The following is a 23,945-nucleotide window of genomic DNA, read 5'->3' on the forward strand; positions in this document are numbered from 1 at the left end:
AGTGTTCAAATTTGACTGGCTGGGTAACATGTTTCTGTGGCATGACAAACTCTGACCACACATTTGTTGTTGCTTTACTGTATCTTTTAAAATTGTGAGCTGTGCAACCAAAACAATAAGCCAAAAGAGACAAAAGGCTCCATAGAACCTACAGGGACTCTGCAGAGTCAGGTGATAATTCAGTGTCATTACAAGTGATCCCCTTGACATTATACACAGTCATTTGAGCCATTGTTGATATAAAAATTTGTCAGTAAATGCATCACAATATGGGGAACAATTTATTGCTCTAAATCACAAATAGCATTTTTTCTTTAAATATGCCTGTCCACTATAAAGTTAATGTATTTTATAATTATCATAGGATCAAACATTAGGTAGCAGACTGTCAAGCCAACACTGTTCTGTGGAAGTGAAGGTTACAGTTTGTGGGCTGCAATGAAAACATCAAACTCTCACTTGCTCCCCACTGTAATGGATCTATTAGACCTGCTCACAAAAATACTGCAGAACAAATCCACAGTGAATGTGATTTTTTTTCCTATTGCCTTCCAGATGAGATGAAATTGTATTGAAAAGACGGCGAGTGCCAAACAAGGTGGCTGTGTGGAGGAGGAGAAATGAGCAGTGACAGATGCTCACAGAGGAGTATCATTTGAGAAACTCATTAAAATGAATGAGGAACACTAGATGGGGTCAAATGTTTTTATCTGTGGCCAATGGGAATTTCAAATTGATTGAACATGCTCAGAGAAGGAGAGGTTCAAATGAAAATTATTGGCATTTTGTGTCTTTGATAGACACCTCACTGCTGGCTTTGCTGACACCAGAAATTTCATTTTCATTCACAGATATTAAACCTTCTGTTGTTTGTTCTTAAAATGAAACTAAAAGGGCACAATTCAATCATGGTCCACTGAAAGACAATGATTTATAGAAGTTGTTCTATTTCGCAGCACCCAGAGGACAGGGGGCTGCAGGAAAGAAGAATGACGGTGATTAATAAAAAATGGGCTCGGCATTTTTTCCTTTGTCCAAAACTGTCAGGTTCTACATTTTGCATCATTGGTGATCTGTTAGACCAGGTGACCGCGTGGAAGGAACTAATTACAAATACTCAGATAAAATAATGCAGAATGAGGTGCAATTACCATGAGGCGCGGCATTATGGGTGGGCCTAACGGGCCTGGGCCCACCCACTTGTACAACTTTAAATGACTGGGAGAACTTATATTTTCTCAACTTTTATTTTTCATTATTTGTATCGGCATTTTAATACACCCTTTAATACACCCTAAGTTTCCATTTGAAAAAAAGAATATTTATTCGGCTGTTATCACATGTGAGGTCTGGACCAATCACAATGGGGCATTATTTGTTGCCCCAGACATGTTACACATGCGCATGCGTGTCACACTATGGTGGTTGTTCAGCAGAAAACGATGACTGGTGTACAGAGGAAAGCTTATCATTGTCTTATTTTATACCTGCAAATGCATATCTTATTGAAACTAGAGCTTCTAGAAAATGTAGACGATACAGTAAGAAGAGCTGAATACTCCTGCCTGTCACTGTAGCTCACCCACTATTCTGATCGCTCTGTTTCCCTCTGCAATCAATTTAAAGAATAATCCAGCCAGACCGAATGAAAATGCAATTAAAGGAAATTAAATGTCAGTTTTCTTGATGAATTGATGTATTGATCTGCTTGATCCATAGTGAAAATATCGATAACGAGATATCCTGTGCCACTTGAAATAAACAAACTGCTGCAGTGAAATAATAAGCTATCTCGGCACTGAAAGTGTTTTGTAAAAAGATTTTAAAAGTGTCATAATCAACTGGAAGTGCCAGTCACCCTCCACAGCATGATGCCAGTCATTTTTGTCAAAGTGAGACTACCAGTTGGAAACAGTGTTAACTTTTGTAATTAAAAGGCCAAAGTTATTGTGACCCACCCAAAATTGAAATCCTTGTGCTGTGGCTGGTTACTGCCATATCTGGACTATAGATTAAATATCCATGATGATTAATGATTATGATTAATGATTAATATCTTTACTCCCAACCTGTGCTGCTGCAGTGTTTAGTTTTTTGTCCATGTTGTCCATGTTATGTCTTTGTTTTCATGGGCCTGTTTGTGATCAGGTCACCTTACTGGCTACAAAAATGCAGATGAAAGGTTTGGATATTAATTCAAATTGTACTCAGTATTCAATGATGATCTTGAAAGTAACAGAGTACATTGCATTGTAATGAATACTAAAGTGCAAGTAAAAGTACAGACTTTAAAACTACATAATTACAGTAACTTGAGTATTTGTTATTAGTTACTTCCACCCTGATAACAATTTATTAAAGTCACAAACTGATGTTACTCTAAATAATTCTATACACAACAAACTCAGCCCCAATTCCCTTGTCCTGACTTTCACCTGTTCTCATTAGACAACCCTGTTTAGAACTGGAGTTGGTCCCAGGGTGCGGTCCACTACCTGCCCTCTGCTCCGAACAGCAGGATGGGTTCAGTGCAGAGACTGAATATGACTATATCATTGTACTCTGTGCAATTGTATAATGTTACAATAAAGTTGGCCCAATAAAATCAATGTACACACAAATGTATGTTTTTGTTGTTAACATAAGTACTAACAGGAGATGTGTGATATTTTTGTGGGTTATAACTGATATTTTGACTTTGCTTTAATAATAACTGAGAAACAATGAAAACACTGAATTAAAAAAAGAAAAACATCTCTGTCGAGCTTTTAAAACAGATTCATAAAGAGAACAGCAGATCTCTTGCATGATCTCTCTCTTTTATTCACATCATCCTAGTATGTAAGATGCATTGTGGGTAAATGATTTTAAAAGATGAGCATCTGCCTGGCCAGTTTGGTACAGTCCTAAAGTTGAGCAGTAAAGCCTGCTGGGTCTTAGACATTTGGCATCTCAGTAAGAATTTCTCATCTCAGGACTGCCAGTGAATCTCACATTTGGTTTTATAAATTGAATCTTGTTTCATACATCTTTAAAGGGTTTGGCTTAGAGGGCTTTATTTATGTGAACTAATGATGCGTAGCTCAATTTCAGTCAAAGGCACACAGCACAAGGGCAAAGTGTCTGACTTCTAAGTTTATTGCCAGAGGCGTGCGGTGCATGTGTGCTGCAGATGGAAATGGGAGGAATACATTTTCACTAGGTGTGGTAGGCCCAGCATCGGTCACGATTGATCAAGTCACCTCTTTTCCATCCCATTAAAAGCAGCGCATGTGGTGGCATAGTGATCTGACAATTTCAAGATGGAAGACAAAAGTCGCAAATACACACACAAACAGGAAAGACACAAGAGCCCACCCCCTCACCAGGAGATGGTGTGACCTTTTGCAGGTGCAAAACTGCTATACGCCACTACAGAAAAAAAAGTCCACTAGGAACACAGGGAACAGAGGAACATATACCATATCATTTGTGCAAATAAGCAGAAGTCAGTGGCAAATAGCAGCATTCAGCATGTGACATGAGGGCTGTTGCAGTAAGCACAATTTTAAAATACCACACTATTGACAAGCCAACCACAAGATCGTGTTTGTTCTTTCTTTCATTTTGTCTCCTTATTTTACACTTCAATGCATGCTGAATGAATGAATAATGCTTCAAAATACCCAACAATCGATATGAGAGCCAGCAGCGGAAACAGATGAATCGATATTCTCTGCAACCTGACTTCTAACGTGGAAGCACAGGTGCAGGGTTCACAAAAAAACATCTAGAGGAAATATAATGTTAAGTTTTGTTTACATGACAATTAATAATCAGGATACCAGCAGGAGCATTTTCATATCCTAGAATTACCATAGAATCTGAACTATATATATATGTATATGTACATATATATATTTTTTAAACTGACTGATTAGACCAACAAAGACACACAGGGGAGAACTACATAGACAATAAGTAAAGCTCAACTAATCAGACCATGCTGTCAGAGCTCTTGGTGTGGTCCTAGGCTTTGCCCCCTTTGCCCCTCAAAAACAGAGAAATTACCTGACATAACGCTGTAATCCAAAATGTGCACACTTCACATAGAAAACAATGCATTGTTAAAAAACATCTAACCTGGTGTGTTGTATGGAACTTGTGACTGAAAATGAATAACTGGACTTGTGGCAATGATTTTGGTGAATGTGTGAACCATTCAACCTTACATTGTGTGACTGTGACACAGTCATCACAACTGAACAACAGTGTAGTCCTTACAGTGTCACAGTAGTGAGGCACAATGGTGCTTTGAGCTAAATATTATATAAACAATAAGCTCAATATTTGAGCCAAGTTTAATGTGACCTGATATGCTCACAATGACAATGTTAACATGTGGCTGGAGGAGATCATTTTTATGCCATGTTAATGTAAGCTAGTGTGTTAGCAACAGGCTGACATTGCCATTACCAACAGATTTATGTACGTGGTCATATAGAGCCTTACAGCCAGCCTGGCTAAAAGTTTAATGTTGACTTTAGGGCTGCACCTAACAATTATTTTTTAAACTGTTTCCATTAATATTTTAAACTTTTTCCATTAATTAATCATTCTAACAATTATTTTTGTTATTATTCAATTATATAGCAATTCATTTATCTAAAATACACACCAATATTCAATATTTTATTCAATCATAATCCTGAAAAATAGACAGATTAAGCACATTAAATTAGTCCAAAATTTCCACCCCATTTAAAAGATTCTATGTCAGATGTCTGATCAGAAAAATACTGGAGCTCAAATTCAAAAGAAGCTGTGATGCAGATTAATTGAATTACTAATCACTGTCAGCCCTTCACTGAACTGGACAATCAGTATTTTGACCTCAAAATTAAACTGGTTATGACATGGAGTTATTTCATCACTGGAGTCATATGCTGGTGAGATGATCACTGACACTGTATTTTTACATCACTGTGGAGCAAAGAAAATACTTTTTGTTGTTTTTCTGGTGACTGAAATAAATTACAAACAGTCTGTAATGTTAGTTTCATCCATTTCTGTCTCATACGTGGCCGATAAAGTAGACAGAAAGTACAAAATGGCAGAATAACACTGATAGATGATGCATGGTGTAAAGTGAACAGCAGCGGTGCAGACATTACTTACAACATGGGGGTGATGAAGACACTTCTAGAAAATCTATCTTAAGTGACTTCTACTAACAGAAACATGTTCCATGTGTTGATAATTCTCATATATGGTGTCTGAGTGCTGACAGAAAGTAAACAGGACAATGCTGCAGCTGCAGGAGTAGGACACATCACTCGATGCTTCACTTCCAGCACTCGTGTGGAGCAGTTCGTCCTGCTGTGATAAGTCCTGTCCAGTTTGTGGAGCTAAAGAGAGCCAAACTTTTGTGTCTCTGTCTTCAATAATTCCACACTTTAAATGATCATGGTGAGGCTTGCTCTCTGCGGCTTCTTCTTCTGTATCCATGTTCTGACCGGGCAAAGAAGATTATAGTGACATGTCAATACACGATATATAAATCAATGCACTTTCATAATCAGTGATATCGATTATGTCAAATCGCCCCAGCCTTGGTTGACTTGAAACACATTTTTTTCTAACTTTAAGTGTACAGCCTCCAATCAAAGTGGCGTATCATGTGTACACCTTTCCACCCTTACCTTCTGAACATCCCTGGAGTTATCTGCTCTACTGTGCTCTGAGTCACTCTGGGTTTTGGTGAATCAATGAATAATTCAAGTGGAACTACATTCCAAGGAAATGGGCTTGGAAATGGAATCTCATTTCAGACATAAGGTTTAAGTAAAAAGACAATAAATAACCTTTTATGAAAATTGCACTGGGTAGCTGAAATGTGTTGAGATCTTGCCATGTATTATTGATTGATCAGTTATTAAACTGCACAAGAATTTGGAAGATTCAACAAACTGAGTCTCTGCAGCTTATTTCTGCCCCTGGCCTCCTGCAATGGATTGGGTGCAGAAAGAGTCTTAAAATACCAGTGGCTTTAAGCTAGTTGTTTGTTTGTGTGTGTATGTGTGTGTGTGCACTCCAGAGTGAAATCTGACCTTGCCTTTATGGTGAAGAACAGCAGTGCAGGTGTGTAACATGATAGATGCGGTCCCCTTACCAGTGCGCCCACAGATTAGCCCGGCCTTTTGGACAGCCAGATTTCTGTTGTAATGACTGCAGAGATAAATGAAGCAGTTTAGTCATTCATCACGTCAAAGAACAAAAAAGAAAAAAAAGCAGTGAGGTTTACTGTGATCCACAGGCTGAGTCACAGAGGAGCATGGGTAACTGGAAACAGAAGCTAAACCATATCAAAGTGTCAGACGCATTGTCTCACAACAATGAGATTTTTTGATGATATAAGGGACTCCCCTTGCTCAAGGACACATAAGGGTAAGTGACTTGTTACTAGGCCAGTGCATACTGGGACAGACAATACATCTAGTGTCTGATGTGGTAGAAGCCAAATGTGTCGCCTATTCAACACAACATCACCTGATATTAAAATAGGATCTGTTTCTGGAAACATTATCCCTATAATAAATGATCCAATCTTGCCTTTGTGTTTACACCTGGAGATCAGATCTCTGTCCTCCAAAGTAAATCCTGTGTATAAGTAATTTGAGGTGGCCGAGAGTTTACAAAAGCACTCACATCCAAACACCATAAATAGTAGGTGATACTGGGAATACTGGGCAAACAGGGATTTTTTTTCAGCTGATACAGATAACCAGTAATTACCCACTTCTTATACCTGATACCAATAAGATAACCGATAATTTCAGATTAAAAAAAATATATATTTTGGGGGGTGTGGGGGGGGGGCTTTTATGCTAAAGCAAAGACCAGAATTCAGATGAAGTGCTTTGACATGAACTGACATGTCAAATCAGATACTATTATAGCCAACATTCACAGGCTAATAAATGTCAAACTAGATACAGCTGTGATAAGCTGATACCACAATATTTATCGTTTATCCCTACTAATAATCTGCAATGTGACACCTCAACCACTGATGAAGGTCTTGTGCCCAAAATGTCACATGGGAGCAGACTATTCTTCCTTTTTTCCTATTTTAGTGCAGCCCAGACTGCCTTTAAAAGTCACCCTTTTGTTGTTGTTGGTTTAAGTTCATAAACTTTTTGAAACCTTGTCTACCAGTGATTCTTAATTATTTGTCTCATCTTGTTAAACTGGCAAATGTAATACTTTAAGTTATTCCTCTGTTTGTATAATCAATGCTGTCTGTTTGTCCTGTGTGTTACAGTACTGGAACATAAGCTGCTCTGTCACCAGATAAATGAACTGCCTTGTAAACAGCAGGTCAGCTGCACTAGGGGTCTGCAACCTTTATGATCAAAAGAGCCATTTTTGGCCAAAAAACAACAACAAAAGAAAATCTATCTGGAGCTGCAACTATTAAATTCTCTCTTTTCCCTTTTTGATTTGGCATCCATAGTGAGCTTATAGAGACTCAGGAAGACGAGCCACCATCACATTTAGTTGACAAAATAGTTTTTGGTGTATAGGCTACATTTTTTTATATACAGTTAAAGAATGCAAGAATCAATTTACATAGTAAAAAATTGTTGAGACAACTCAGAGTTTCCAGGTGAGTTACTGTAATAGATTTTTGACTTTTGAGCCCAACAGCTTTGAAATAAATTTTAGTGTTAAGTGTTAAAAAAACAACAAACTCTTATTTATTTCCATATTTTTTTTTGACAAAGCCACAGGGAGCCACTGGAGCAGCTAAAGAGCTGCATGTGGCTCTGGAGCCGCAGGTTGCAGACCCCCGAGCTGCACAGATGAGCACAGTGCACAGTGTAGCACACAGTTATTTGTTGATCTGAACACAGTTTGAAACACTTGATAAAATGATTTCTGCCAGGTGGTGTTGAACTGTTTCACAGTTCAGGGATGGACTCTCAGTCTCTGACAGCACTGTGCTAAACCTCACTGAAAGATCAGGACTGGATTAACCCCTTGGGGTGCCCAGTCTAAAATGATCTGCATGCCTCTCCTGGCCCTCCTGTTCCTCCCCCTCTGTACACCGTAGATGGTCTCAGTATTGGTTGTGTGTCTTTCTGTGCTTAGTGTCCAGGTTCTGCACCTCCCCCCTTGCAGAGCAGCAGTGTTTTTCCTTTTGTGTCTTTTGTGTTTATTAGCTTGTTCAGTTGGTGTCTTTATTAGTGTGTTTGTTCCTTAGTTTGTCTCTTATTTGATTTAGTATTTAAAGTTAATGTTCTCTTGTTGTTGAAGTGTTTTCTTTATTTTAAATTATGTATAAAAAAAACTTTGTAGAGTTCCATCTGGTTTCCCTTTCTTACTTTTTCCCTGTGTTTCTTTAAATTATTGTTACACCGCTCATCCTCTAGCCAAAACTTGGGGTCATAACATTGATTAAGGACACACATTTAGTTCAGTGATGTAACCATGGTATATTAAGTATTATATTTATTATTACTTGTACATAGCATTTTAGGATGTTATGTATCATAGCACTATCTTTTGTTTTATGTCTGTCCATCTCAAGTCCACAAAGACCAAGGTGACATATGAAAATGTCTTGTCTAGCTGGTCAACAGTCCAAAACCTAAAGACACTCGGTTTGATATCAACTAACAATTCATCATATTAATCCAACAATATGTCAGTGTCCACTTCCTAGGTAAAGTGCAGAGGACATTTGGGAAAGGCTATAAGTGGACTTTGATTTCAGATTTTTTTGGTCAATCTTCTGTGAGTCTAGAATGGCTTTTGAAACACATATCTGCCACAAGACAAACCTGGAACCTTTGGGCCCTGTGGGGCCTGGGGCCTGGGGCCACAGTGCAGTTGGTATTCTGGCCTTGCAAAAGAAAAATAAGAGGTTGCACTTTCTGTAAAAACTCATAAAATCATCTTTATTGTGTAATGATGTTGACTCACGTCTGCATGTGTGCAGACTGATCATGCAGGCACAATGCAGCATTACATGTGAGAGCACTGTGTGTAATTACACAGATAGTTGAGACTCTGCGGTGGATGCCTGAGCTGTGTGGCGTGCAGCAGTAATCACTAAAGAATGAGCACATACTACTACTCTGCAGCAAAGACAGTGGGGACATCTGTCATTCAGATGAGGATGAATGTAGGTCACTGTTCCTCATGTCTTTGCTGAGCAGGGCCTGATTAAAGCTGCAACCTATGGCCTGAGATCTCTGCCCAGCCATCTCTGCCAAGTTACACAACATTTGACTTTTTTTTTCCTTGCAGTTGTGAAAGCTGCGTGATTGAATATCCTTCGTCACCAAGGATCCTCGCCCCACACGCCTACCCCACCTCCACTTAGAGCAGCAGAGATTGGATTACTCAACTGTCAATCAATCATACGGCTGCTGATGCAAGCCCACCATGAAACATCCCAAACAGATGGCCAGCCACGACCACACGCCTGAACCCCCACCCAGCCCTAACCCTTGGTAAGAGACTGTAAGCTCCTTAGAATTTTTTTCATGCGTATCACTAATTTAGGTCTTTTCATCCAAGCCATCATAGTCATATTTTTGCACCAATATTGACACTCATGACACCCTCTTTGCTTCTAAGTTAACAGCTATCACTCCCTTCATTTACACCATTTAAAGTTCATGCAACACATGAGGAATGTGTGAAAATGTCTTAATGAGTTCATAAATCCACGCCGGTGCTTAAGACAATAGCATGCCAGGGGGCTGAGCGATGGGTGTATTTTGGGGCAGGGCGGCGACCCCCGACACCCGGGGCCCGGCAGGCAGCGGAGGAGGAGGCTGAGCCGGAGCAGGTGTCTGTGCTGACATCTGCTTCAGTTCACTGGGGAAACACAAGCACCCTGCAGCTCCAGCGCTGACAATGCCACTGAAGTGCCCCGGCTCCACATAAACAAGGTAGACTTTTACCACTTCTTCTTATTCTTCTTCTGGCTCTGGGATGATAGGGCTGATCGCTGCAGCCTCATCTCTTTTTGCAGAATTTTGTGCTTCTGTGCTTTTGTCTCTTTTATTAACTTTGGTTTTACTATTTCTTGCTTTTGACACTTTCTATGTTTCATGCTCATTTTCAATGTGGCAGCTTAATCCGTGCAGAAATGAAGAGGATTCGACCCAGATCTCTTAGAGACATTAAAGAGAGAAATCGTTGGATGTTCAGTCTCATACAATATTGATACTGTCATGTTTACTCATCAACCCACTTTCCTCCTGAATCTAATCAAGCTGACAAGACAAACCCACAAGGCTGTGGATTCAGATGTGCTATTGATCCAAGTTTGCGTTCCATTGACCCGAGTGCATTTTTAAAGACTTTGTAGTGTAATCAAAGGCTCAGTGGACCCCCTGACCTGTGCTCAGTACATGTAGCCTATATATTTCTCCCCTGCAGCTCGTCTACAGCTCTGACAGGCTTTCACATCACGATGCCTCACTTTGTGTGTTTGCTGTAATCGGACATTGATCTCCCTGTGCGTTCCTCAAACAACAGATTATAATAGGACAACGATATGATGGCGAGTGTGGAGGTGGTGGCAGGAGGATGATGTGCTGAGATAGATTTATGTTGAAGGCAGGGGGGTGCGGCTGACAGGAGTACCTGATAGAAATTCTGAGCATGCACCAGGGTGGCAATGAATCCCAGTCCATATGTGTCCTGTAAATGAAAGAAGCCGTCGCTTTATCACTGTAATCTGACCCATTTCAAAACTCACAGAGAACAGAAGAAGAGTGTGATGAAGAAGCACTGCTGTTTGCTTTTAAAAGGAGCAGCATTTCTCATCTCTGCTGCTCCTTCAGATATACTTTAAGGTGTATGATAGAAACTGTATTGACTGGTGCACTTTTAGCTTTCTCTTTCTGATGGTTTGCTCTTTTGCACTTGCCATAATTTTATTCCGCTCACACACTCTGCCTTTCTAACCAGCAAAGTGCCACTGCTTATCTCTAAGCAGCCAATAAGCGGCTGTAAAAAAAAAAAAAAAAAAAAACAAATGTCAGGAGGTGAAATTGATCCTGGGCTTTGTGTGTTTTGACTGATTCGGGTGTCTTTCAGGTGTTGAGTTATGGGTGTTGTGTGAAGCAGAGCGGCAGAAGGGTGTCCCCTGGGCAAAGCTGGGGAGAATGTGGTCACATCAGATAGTAGCCTGCAGATTCTAGAAGCAGGTCTGCTGTCTGAAAGGTTGCATGGTTGAATCCCTGAAGGGGAAACGTGACGGACACTAGCTTATCTCTGAGCAAGGAACCTCATAACTGATGAAAAATTATGTGAAAGTGAAAGTGGAACAGTCCTCCTAAAATGGGTGATGCTGTGAACTTGGTGATGTAGAGACAGCTCACAGGATGAGTGGGCAAACTACTGTTGTTGGTGAGCCAATTAGAAACATTCTAGCACTTACAAAATCACAATTGCTCTCCAAGCTAAATGTTGTTATACCATTTATCTCTGCTTTGTACCTGTTTGCAGACCACATCTCCTGTGGAGCAGCTTATACTTGATAAGATCAGGGCTTTGCAGAATTGGTGCAACACAGCTAATATACTATCACAGCTTCTCCTGTTCTGGACTCTGCAGCTCACTTGTCCCTCAGCTGGTTTGCTATTGGTTAACAGTTCGTGTTTACCAGAGATCATCAAAGTTGAAGTCACTGCACGCCATCTGCATGGATTTACTTCACCCTTGCTTATCATGATGACTGCTTTAGATTCATGATTCAACTTTATTGACATTGTGCAAAAACAACAAAATTGCAGTTACATCCTCAAAATTGTGCAATTTATTAAGATTCACAAACATGAACAAAGAATAACTTGACAGAAATGCAAGTATGAAGTACACAATAACCTATGTAAATTCTAAAATATCATTAACAATAAAATTCAAATAATGAGGGTTCAATCAGAGGCAGAATACAGTAAAAGATGTGCTATGATAGATATGGAGTGACGGTGTATTGATTTACGTATGAATGATGTATGTTGTGGCTAGTACAGAAATAATACCTTTATGATTTCATCTCACTGTTTTAAAGGGACACCTCACCGCAAAATCAAAAATACATATTTTTCCCCTGGCCTGAAGTGCTATTTATCCATCTAGATATTTTTGGTGTGAGTTGCGGAGATGTGGAGATACCTTACAGAGGTGTCTGCCCTCTCTCCAATATAATGGGATTTCAATCAGGAGAGACTAAGAGTAAAAGAAAATAGTTTATTGACACAAGCATGAAATATGAAACATGAAAAGTCTTTGGCGGTTTGACCAAATCATGGTGAAAACAATATGCACATAAATAAATGGGGGTGATGAAGCTGTAGTGAAGAGAACCCCCCTGAGCAGAGACAGATGAGGTGAAGTGGCTCTGGACTCCTGCTGCCTGGACCTGAAGACTGGAGGAGAGGAAGTCAGGGAGGATTGAGGTGAACATCTTCTGGCTATCTGGGTCCAATGACTGGAGGAGAGAGGGGTGGAGGAGGGTCACGCAACTGACTGAATGACAACTGATGGAGCAAAGACAGAGGCGATTTAAAGTTTTGGCAGCAGCAAATTGACTGACTACTGTGACTTTTGCAAAATCTGATTGGATAGTAAATACGAAGGTGAACGCCCACAAAACAGCTGATTAGAGAGAATAGGAGGAGAGAGACAGAGTAAAGGAAAGTTGTGAATGAAGGCAGCGTGAAAGAAAGTCTTCCTGATTGAACTTATGCTGAGCTTCATTAAATGGCACTCAGCTTATGATGATCAATGCACCAAAAAATATGTTTGAAAAAATCAAAACCAGTGTCTCTTTCCAAAAATCATGACTGACATGTTTCTCCAGATAATTTCACAGACTTGTTATGAGTAGGTCTGGTAGATTTTGAAGTAGTTTCTACTGCAGAAAGAAAGCAGTTCCTTCATCAAATTGCTCTCAGCAAGGTCTGTGGATTATCTTGGGTAACTGGGTCATGATTTCTGGAAAGAGACACTGATGTTGAGTTATTCAGTGTATCTTTTGGTGTTTTGAGCACCACAGGACAAGTGCCATGTAGTCATATTATAATGGAGAGAAGGCAGACATCCTCTCAGCAGAATAGAACTACAGTCCTGAGGAAAATTATGTATTTTTGATTTGGGGCAGAATGTCCCTGAAAATGCTGGTGAGCCTGGGTCTTTAAGCAGAATGTTTCTGGAAAATAACTTTTTTTGTGGCACTCTTAAATGATACTTAATAATTGATGTATGTGTTTAAAACATGATATTACTGTGTGTAGACTGTGGCTCCATGGCTTCCTGGTTTATTTTTTTTAACAGTAAATACTTCAAACACTTCAAAATCATTGATATATAGTCACATACATTAGACTACATTGAGCATTTCTTACATAATATATAAGCAGTGAAGAAGATGTAACTTTGGCACAGTGCATCACTGTATGGTTTGCAACCCTTATTAAAGGGATAGTTCACCCAAAAATGAAAATTCAGTCATTATCTACTCATCGTCGACTGAAGGTCGGCTTTATTTTGTTAGTCCACAAAACACTGCTGGAGTTTCACAGGAAAACACTGTTGCAGAATCTCCTAAACAATGAAAGTGAATGGTGACCAGTTTTTAAATGTAAAAAAACAACAGAATAAAAACAGAAAATCCTCATACATTCCAAGTTAACTGAAAAAAATGGCACATTCGTGCACATGCACACTGTCTGAACTGGTTGTGTGGTGTGACAGTGTGCAAACGGCATGTTGGGTCTTTAGGAGACTTGGGTTACACCTGATGAGCAGTATGGAAGCATTTTATGTTTTTTTCCAGTTTTTTTTTTTGCATTTGAAAAGTGGTCACCATTCACTTCCATTGTTTGGGAGATTCTGTGACACTGTTCCTGTGAAACTCCAGCAGTGTTTTGTGGACTAACAAAATAAATCTGACCCTTAATCAGCATGAGGTTGAATAGATAATGACTGAATTTTTCTTTTTGGGGTGATTCATCCTTTAATAAATGACAGAAATGATTGGTAATGCTTTATTTTATGGAACTGTGATTTTCTAAGCAAGGTTCTTTTTATGAGAACATTTCTATTTTACCTAAAGTGTTGTTCTTCCCAGGAAACTTACTGAGAAGCTATTAGGATGTTATTATGAAATATGGACTCAAAAACAAACCAAATCTAAAAGTAAGTTCCTTATAAAATCATTTGATTTCAGTGTTTCTGGAGAGCGTGAAAAACATTTCATGTGAATATTAAATACTTGATTTTTTAGAATGATAAACTACTCAATAAATGCCATGCTGACTTATAGAACAGGAGCAGGATTTAGCTTGCCGATGCACAGGTATAAAAGAGAAGTTGTTTTTTATAGATGTCTCAGCCATACCTTGAACAATAAACGTTACCATGGTGACTTATGGAGACTGATCCTGATCCAGCAGGCTTATTTGTGGAGACAGGGGTCCCTCCAGCCTGAAGTCAGCGCTGATCTGGCATCAGCCTGTCTGGGGACAGGATTAGGGGGTGAGTGTGGAGGTGAGGACGTGCAGATAGATAAACGGCCACTGACTGAGCCTCACATGCAAACAAGAGCATTATCAACAGGACTAATTTACCAAACATTGCTGAACACACTGTAGATCGCTCTACTGTTTAATCCCCTCAATGCAGATCCCAGAATATGATGTGATTACTGCAGGCGTATGAACTGTACGAGCCAGCGGTAAACCATACAAATCATCATGTGCTACAATAGACTGTATTCTGCAGAGATTCCATTGATCCCTTTAACCAGATCTGATAGATGAAGACTCTATCTCTCTTCTGTTTAAGCCAGTAGATTTTGTTCATTTATCATTGTTCACAATAGCCACTTATTGCATTTTAGAGTTAGCCCATGTCATTATCATTTTGTTGTTACAAAAGCTCAGATTAGCCCTTATCCTGCTTATGAGAAAGCCAAATGAGATAGCTGGGATGTCGTGTAATCAGATGGGATACTGAACATGAACACACCTTATCCCATTTAGGGCTGGATTTTTGCCATCTTTGTTAATTGCAATAGCCAGAATATCCATAAAGCTTGTTGGTATCTAATTAACTTAAACAACTAAATAATTAGATGGATTGATGTCTGGAGCTGTTTTTTTGCAAACACTGCAAAACATCAGCAAGTGTAGTCAGATGTGTTGAGTGTTTAACATTTAAAGGCAATTTAAGCAATTTTCAATGCTGACCAGCTGTTTTGCCCTCTTCAAAAAATAAATACAATGAGATTAACTGCAAATAACTATAATAGATGTAATTTTTTAAACTATTTTGTCAGTAAAATTTTAAAAGTTTATTTATGTTTTATGCTCAGAAACCTTTACCTTATAAATGCCAGTCTTGTTGCAAATATTCAGAAAAATCAAAAGAAATTTTAACTATTTGATTCCATAATTTAGCCAATTTGCTATATCTCTGCAATATATAAATGTGATTCCAAATTTATGGCTAATACCTGAATACCTGTCCAGTTTCTTAAAATCAGGAGGTATGTAATTTAATATTTATTTGATAAATATTAATATTGTCAATATTATTGTCCACTGAGTCAGATTTAAGAGGACCCATGAGCAGAATATGCAAGAAATGAAATATAATATTCATAAAAAAATGTTTTCATTAGTTTATAATCACCTGAGAATACAACTCCAATTCCAAAGAAGTAGTGTAAAACATAAATATAAACAGAATGCAATGATCTGCTATATTTTTCTTTTATTCAATAGAATACAGTGCAAAACAAGTTATTTAATGTTCAAATTGATTAATTTGATTGTTTTTATTAAATATACACTCATTCTAAAATTGCTGCCTACAAATCATTCCAAAAAGCAAGTGTTTATGAACTGAAGACTCTAACTGTTGAAGTTTTAAAGTGAAATTCTTTCTCATTCTTGCTTGATATACAACTTCAGCTGCTCAACAGTCCGGGGTCTCCGTTGTCTACTTTGTGCTTCATAATGCACCACACATTTTCAATGGGAGACAGGTCTGGACTGCAGGCAGGTCAGTCTAGAGCCTGAACTGTTTCTGGAATGGTCTCTCTTAGCAAAATGGCAAATATAGATATAACATTTATTCAGTTTATCTCAGTTTTGGTCTCCACCAACTGCTGAGGGAAATATGTGGATCTTTAGCTGCTACATGCTGGTCACTTTCCTTGTCTGCCTGTTTGGTGCTGGGTAGGTAGTGTACACTTGATTTATCATGAAACACCTTCCTGCTGCAGCTGAAAATGGGGCTGACAGTGATGAGAGTGAACCGAAACAGCAAATTTGCAGACTATAAAACCAAGACAATGAGCATCAGGATGCTAAAATGCTAATTTTATCTGTGTGTGTCACTCCATATAGTCAACTGATCCATTGTGAAAATAAAAAATATTGATTAGGGCTGGTTTAATCAAACTTTTTTTGTCAGATCATCTCCAAGTCCTCACAGCTCACCTTCAAACAAGGCACACCAGACAATTTCTAAAATGAGATGACGTGTAACCCAGTGTTTGGTCAGTTTGACCTTCAACCCCTTCAGAACTTGTTATCTGACTCCCCAATCTGTCCACACTCAGATACTGCTAACACATGGTGCTTAGAGCCTTGACCCTATGTAACACACACACATCTATCTATCTGGACACATCTTTAGGTGGGTGTCAACAGCTACTTTGTTTTAGCTCATCGCCAAAGAATTCACAGAGTGAAGTTTGGCGTCAAACTGTTTCCCAAGTCTTTGAGCATGAGTGGAAGTGAACAAGGAGAAGGATGAAAGGGGAAGGTTAAATGGAGGGTGAAAAATGCTGTTAGCAAAGCCTGTTTGAGGATGGAGGAGGCACACACACACACACACACACAGATACATGCATGCAAACACACATGCACACGCCCCTCCAGCGAGCAGATATGCAGGAGATTTAGTTCCCTTTTGAATATGTAATGAGTTTAACATGCGTGATGAGCTGGTGGTTGATTCCTGGCGAAGCAGCTGTGATCCACGCAGCACATTCAGGATTATCTGCCGACGAAGATAACGGGCAGAACAAAGCTGGGGAGAGCGCTGCAGGCGGAGGAAGCCCTCGCTGCTCAGCAGCGCTAGCCCCTCACAGCTATTTGATTGGAGAATTCCCCCCACATTACCTTTGCATGCCTCCAGGCTGCACTCCACATTTGGGGGTGGGCGGCCATGGGGGAGGCAGTGTTGGCTCAGGAGGCGACAAAGCATTAGCTAACATTGTGTTTAGAAAGCATGTTTGGAGTCTAGGACGTAACTTCTTAAAGCTGCACTTTCCATCAGCTTAGCTTTGATTACAGTCAGCTGTCTGATGAGCTGAAGAAACGAGCCGCTCAGCTGGTGGATGATTTATGATGGGTCTGATAATCATCAAGATGAAGACATATTTAGATATTTAATTGTACAACAGTATCTTATAGTAACAGTATCTTATGTACCACATTGACATTTGGTCTCTTCTTTAAAGGGGCACTTCAAAGTGAAAAAGTCTAAGCAGCAGAGGAGATATCCCACAGCAGTGCACTCATGCCACAGCAGGAAAAGAAACAAGGATCAGTATCATGGTATAATGTGAAAAGTTTGTTGGTACAACAAGATGTCTTTTATGCTATGATAAGATATTTTCAGGTCATTATGACAAACTTTTCTTGTGATAACAATATACTGTTTATCTTGTTATAATGTGAAATGTTTCATGTGATGACAATATAAAGTATCATGCTATGAAACATTTTAAATGTTAAATGTTAAATGTTTTTTGTTTTATTATAATGTACTAACAATGTAAGCTATCAAATTACAATGTGAAATGCTTTGTATTATAACAATCATAGGAACAAGGGATTAAATGGAGCAGCTGCACCCCTGCAATTAGTTTTTAAACTTTTGAGTTTTGGAGCAAAAATAGTCATAATCATGCCAGTCATAATCATAATAAAATCAAGCATGTTTAAAATATTCAGAAGGTGGGTGCACTCTCTCTGGCACCAAACAGGAATCAGCAAAGCGGATGGTTACTTCAGTAACAGCCAAAAGAAAACTCCTCAATATGGTCTCACACATGATAGACACTGAATTAACAGTGTCAGTCTCTGTGTTTAATTTATCTGATCCACCAAGCAGCACCAGTTTTAGTGTGAAATCTTTTAAACCTGTTTGCCTCTAATTCCTACTGTCTTCTCCCTGTAAATTAGCACAGCTAACCAGTGGAAGGTGGTAATGAGTCAAGGCAACAAAATCCAAAACGTAAAGTTTGCACAGAAATACAGTTTATCTTTATGGATTATATTAATGCCAAATTCACAAGAAGACTGTTGACTTACAATGACTTTTTGTATACTTTTGTGTTTCTAGAATGAGGTGTTTTTCAGCACATGAAAGGAATTGTTAATAAGTCATATTTCTTACTAAAGTGAGTTTGGCGTAATATTTTCCCCAGAGAGCACAGGCAGGTTTGTGTTTTTTTTGAGCACTGGTAATATGTATTATTATTATCTTTTTTTTTTTTTACATTTTGTTACCACTGCAGAAAAAAAATCCTTTCATACCTCCTCTTGCCTGGTGCTATTCTTGCACCCCCAATTTTTATGTTAACAATAAGTTATTTTTATAACATAAAACATTTCACGTTGTGGTGTGACAACATATTTTTATGTGACATCATAACAATATAAGATTTCTATTATTTGTTATAATAATTATCAACTTCATGAAAAATTTTGTTATAATAATAAGTTATGACGTTATAACATGAAATGTTAGGAGTTACTATATTTTATGGATTCTTTGGACAACAATAAAATATTTGATGATATCACAAAGTCTGCCATGATATGATTTTGATTTGATTCAGTTCAGGGTTCTGTGATTGATATCATATGTCGAGCTTTAGCTCTGTGCATGGATCCTACAGGACCTGAGGGGTTTGCCAGTTCCAATTCCCTGCATGTATTGTCCCTGTCACTGAAAACTCCAACTATTTGGTACAAAGAGGGAAGCTTGTTCAGAAATAGGCGCAGTTGAAGTGCTAATCACATATATTAATTTAACATAATCAGTGATATTTATGCTAACTCACAAAAAGCTGCTAAATTATTATTTGACAATTTTATGATTGAACTCTTTCAGACATTTATGACACAGACATGTCATGGGAATTTCAAAATAAAGGCATATCTTAAAGATGACAATATATTTTTTACTTTGCATCAATTACATTGGATCGTTGAATATTGAATCAATATATATTGATCCAGATCAGTTTCTTGTTGTGACAAGGTGTTGTAATACCATGAAAAACATCTTGCTATAACAAACTTTTCACACAATAACATGTTAGATCTGTTTTTTTCTTTTTCTGGTGTGGCACTAATAGTTTAGAAGAAATGCTGCAAAAATCTCTGATGACGTCTTCAGAGGTTATTTTCTAAGTTTTGACAGAAGAATTTGAGCTGCTGAAGACTTTACATTACAGTCTGAGTAGTGCACCACATGACTCATGAGTAAACTGACCTTTATGTGAAATGGGAGTAACAGTGGGAGTAGCAGAAGGTGATGCTGAACACATATTGAACCATTTTCTGCTGCAGCAGCACTATCAGTGTAAATATTTCATATGGACAATTGAAATTCTGTGTCAAGTCAGAAAAAATATAGATTCCATCCTATTGATGGGGATTGTTTGAGAGAAAGAACAAATGAAAGATTGACTACATATCTGATAGCAAAGTAACGAACATCCTCTCACTTCACTGCCCTTGTAGCCTTTTACCAGAATCATTTTGAAAGTTTAATGGCTCTGCAGGTGCTCACATTTTCAGCTTGAGTCTCTCATTCTAACCTCCAGCTATTGTGGTGTAAAATGATCACTGCAGAAGTCATCGAGAGTCCCGCCGTTTAACTTGAGAGGGACCTTATTAAAGGCAATTCAGCGCTTCTTTTCAGAGCCGCCGCCACCTCGAGTGGCAGCCGCTGACTGAGACTGTCCAAAGTTGAGTCGGCTCTTTCTGAAGAGATGTATTTTCTATCATGACTGTTTCAATTTTTTTTTTAAAAAAGGGGGGCTCCTTGACTGGCATGTCAACGACTGCTGAGACTAATGATTTGGCTTTTGGCTCCCGACTCCAGATGAGACTCTTGACAGTGGCTTCCATCGGGTGCATTTCTGTAAAATGATCCTCAGCTTGACGACAGCATGTCAAGAGAATACTAACCTTAAGAAGTTATAAAGGACCAAAACAGCATATAATTTCAAAGATTTATATAAAGTTAACCTGACAGTTGCTTTTATCCCTGCTACCCATACTGGCCCCACTATAGTACATAAGGGATACTCCACTTAGCTTTGCCTGGGGGCCACACAAACACTGCACTGAGGCTATCAGGTTCTGACTGGTGCCTGATGGTGCCTCATATTAGCAACTTTGCATACAGCAAATGTAATTTAGCAAATTAGACACATCAGCTTGGGATTGGGATGAGGTGGCAGAATAAAGGCATATTCATAAGGCCATTTTTCATTTTCATTTAATTGCCTGTTTTCATTTTCAACCTTTTCACCTTTGCTGTCCTCACTCAGCTCTGCCAAGCGGCAAATCTGGCTGCAGCAGCCCTGCACAGGTCAGCCGTATGCAGAAATCAAAGATCAGGCGGAAGTTATAGGGGAATTTTCTCCCATCCTGAGAAAAATAATATGAATGAATTCATTTTCATTGTAATCAAAAATGGTCGGAGGGCCACCTACCACGTTATCAGGGGCCAGGTTTGACCCACGTGTCCCAAAGTGGCCCTGTGGTGCATGATCAGGTGGATAATGTTTACTCAGATAAAAACACAGGCCTGCTGACCTGCTGTGTGAAAAAAGCTAAAACAAAGTTGCTGCATAGTGCATGTCAGCCACAAAGTATGAGTTGCCAAACCAGACAAAAGACGAGTGAAAAAAGCAGGAGGAGAAAGAGCTAGTGCATGAGAGATGCAGAGTAATTATTGTGCATGCAAGAGGTTGAAGGTGTGCGAGAGAGAAGAAGTTACCGCACAAGAGAGACTGAATTTCCACTGAGCACGGCACATCTGTGCCATGGTGTTGATCCATCCTCCACATGGCTGCAGCTCCCACCAGCAGAGTTTCAGACATATTTCAGGAGCGGAGTGTTTCAGCTCCATTCTGCACAATGTTTGTGTGGACCAGCTGTAGCACAACACAGGCCATGATGAAGCTCTTCTGTTTACCCATTCTAATTCGAGGCCTAAAATTCCCAAGAAACAATGTAATTCATTTCAGCAGTATTCCATTGGAATTAAAGGTTGGGAATGTGATTCTGAAGAAAAATTGTTTATATTTGAATTCAACACAATAGTGTTGTGTGGCTTGGTATGACTCACTTTTTGTTTCACATTTGCAGAGTCAGGGTTGTGTGGAAACAACTGATTTTTTTTCAGTGCACATAGAACGGGGAGCTGGAGGACACTCACTGAATTTGATAAAAAAGTATGTTGGATTAGAATACCTTTAAATGCTGTGTGCTGTTTGCTGAGGAGGGTGTGCAAACACATGATTATAATAATCTTGAGCACAGCTAACATTTCTTCAAGTATCAAGTCTCCTAAAGTTCCAACATGCCAAGTTGACTAAAAAAAATGTTATTTACACCATGTTTTTACCCTGAATCTTCACTGTAGATCCTTAGCTTGGAACCACTTTCACATGTGCATGTACACAATCTGAACTGTGTGTGTGTGTGTTATGATGGTGTGCAAATGGCATGCCGGGACTTTAGGACACTTGGATAATGTCAGACAAGCAGTATGGAGATATTTTATGTTTTTTTTTTTCCAGTTGCTTTTTACGTTTGAAAACTGGTCACCATTCACTTCCATTGTTCGGGAGATTCTGCAACACTGTTTTCCTGTGAAACTCCAGCAGTGTTTTGTGGACTAACAAAATTAACCTTACTCTCACTTGGCATGAGGATGAGGATGAGTTGATAATGACTGAATTTTCATTTTTGGGTTAAATTCACTGCACTGGTGCCCCAACCACATACAGCTGGTGGCCTTTTTATTTTTTCACTCCTGCCCCTCAGACAGTCCACCACTGATACACAAAATAGTAATGTGCCAAAATCAGTCAAGGTTTCTTGTGTGTTTGTTATAGAAATGAAATTAGGGGTGTTCCATTTCTCCTCTCTTAGTTTTCTGTGGCATCTTTTAACAAGATCTCCAGCGGTGGGTGAGGGGGAGTTTAAACACTCTGCCTTCTGTTGCTGACAGTCTCCTGCTGGACTTGAATAACACAGTGACCTAGTTAGGAGGAAGCTGATGATCTCCCCCACCTTGTCATCAGCGGCCTAAGACTAACGGATGAAATAATTTCTCCTTATACACAACTCAAAGAAAGAGCAGACAGAGGCTTAGCCCAGGCTTGTGTGACACATAACGGCTATCTAATCATGCCGAATGCAAACGATCTGGCTCCCTGGTGGCTTGGCTCTGGGATCTGGCAAAACCTTCCACTCATCTGGGCCCTGGCTTTCTCTGGACTGAGCTAAAGGCCTGCCGAGAGGGAGGCCTCAACTCGCTACAGTCAAGTGCTGCTGGCAACCAATTAATGTTAGCAAAAGGGGAGAAGAAGGGTAGGAAAAAGCACCTTGCACAGCGCTTTTCTCAGGCTCCTGTTTCCATGGGCACAAGCTCTCTAGGGGTGGTGATGTCAGATAGTAACAGGTAGGTACACCACACTGCCACCTCCTCTGAGCTCAATTACATCTTTGTAGGATTTTTTTTCACCTATCAACTGCGAACTTTGTGACCTGCAGACTGTTGGAATGTGTGATTTCCTCGTTTCCCCTTTGGTCTGGTGGTTATGTGAAGACGGATTCTGTTCAAGAACTCTATTTTTTTACCCCCTCTCCTCCTCTCCCTGAGAGAGGGCGGCACTCTGCCACCGGATCATCTGCCAGCAGAGCCGCCCCAGTGCCAACTCCTTTTCATTCAATCAGAACAAACGCCTGCATTATTCAGGCTGCCATCTCTCTAGAATGGATCGCCTATCGCTCTGCCAGGCTGCCGAGCTTGCACTCACCAACAGATATGTTTGCTGTTCGCGTTAGAGGATATTTCTTTTCAGCAGAGTCGGGTTGCGGGTGCTATTTTTCTGTGCAAATCCAAAGGCATGCGCTAGAGAGCGTACCAGAGGATCACTCTCAGAGCTTAGACCCCTGCAGTGCAGGATGTTTTCTGCTGGTTTATTACACTGTTTTTACATCAAAATTAGTGCATATATCGTTTTTTATTAACACAGCTATTCCTGCCAAAAATAAGCAATTGACCCTTTTCCCATTGCCAGGAGACGACTATACCTTTCTGATTTTTTTCTGATGTGCGCTGGAAAGCGAGACTCAACTTGTGTGTGCAGGAGAACAGAGAGAAAGATGTTTTTGAAAGTGTCTGTGTTCCGTTCTCAGTGCTTTTGTAGCTTCCAGTTGAATCTCTGTGGTTTGAAGTTTAATTTCTCTCCTGCGTCGCTGTTTGTACTTTCAGGTTCCTGCTTTAAGTTCACTTTCAGCTGGACAGGAGTTGTGTTAAGTAACTGATGATGAAAACCCAACATTTTCTGATTTTGCAACTTCATAATAAAAGTGTTTGCAGTAGAGCTGCAATGATTAATATTGTGAAGTGATTAATCTTTTTTTTTTTTAAGAAAAATTGACCAAATTCTCTAATTTCAGTTTCTTAAATGTGAATATTCTCTGGTTTCCTTTGTTCTCTCTGACAATAAACTGTTCTTTACATCACTGTTGGCTTTGGGAAACAGTGATCAACATTTTTCACCATTTTCTGACATTTTATGAGCTAAATATCTAATCAATTAA

At 39.3% G+C, this 23,945-nt stretch overlaps 1 protein-coding gene across 1 annotated transcript in view; it reads left to right on the forward strand.

Annotated features, from left to right (window-relative positions):
* The first annotated feature begins 9,814 nt into the window (after positions 1–9,814).
* The window catches only part of tncb (tenascin Cb), a 126,415-nt gene continuing 112,284 nt past the window's right edge, over positions 9,815–23,945 (forward strand). The window contains exon 1 of the mRNA XM_084729340.1: positions 9,815–9,944. The gene's annotated coding sequence lies outside the window, so the exon portion shown is untranslated. The remainder of the gene's footprint in view (positions 9,945–23,945) is intronic.

This window comes from Lutjanus erythropterus, chromosome 10 (genome assembly GCF_056507025.1).
Source record: "Lutjanus erythropterus isolate fLutEry1 chromosome 10, fLutEry1.hap2, whole genome shotgun sequence".
Lineage (NCBI taxonomy): Eukaryota > Metazoa > Chordata > Actinopteri > Lutjaniformes > Lutjanidae > Lutjanus > Lutjanus erythropterus.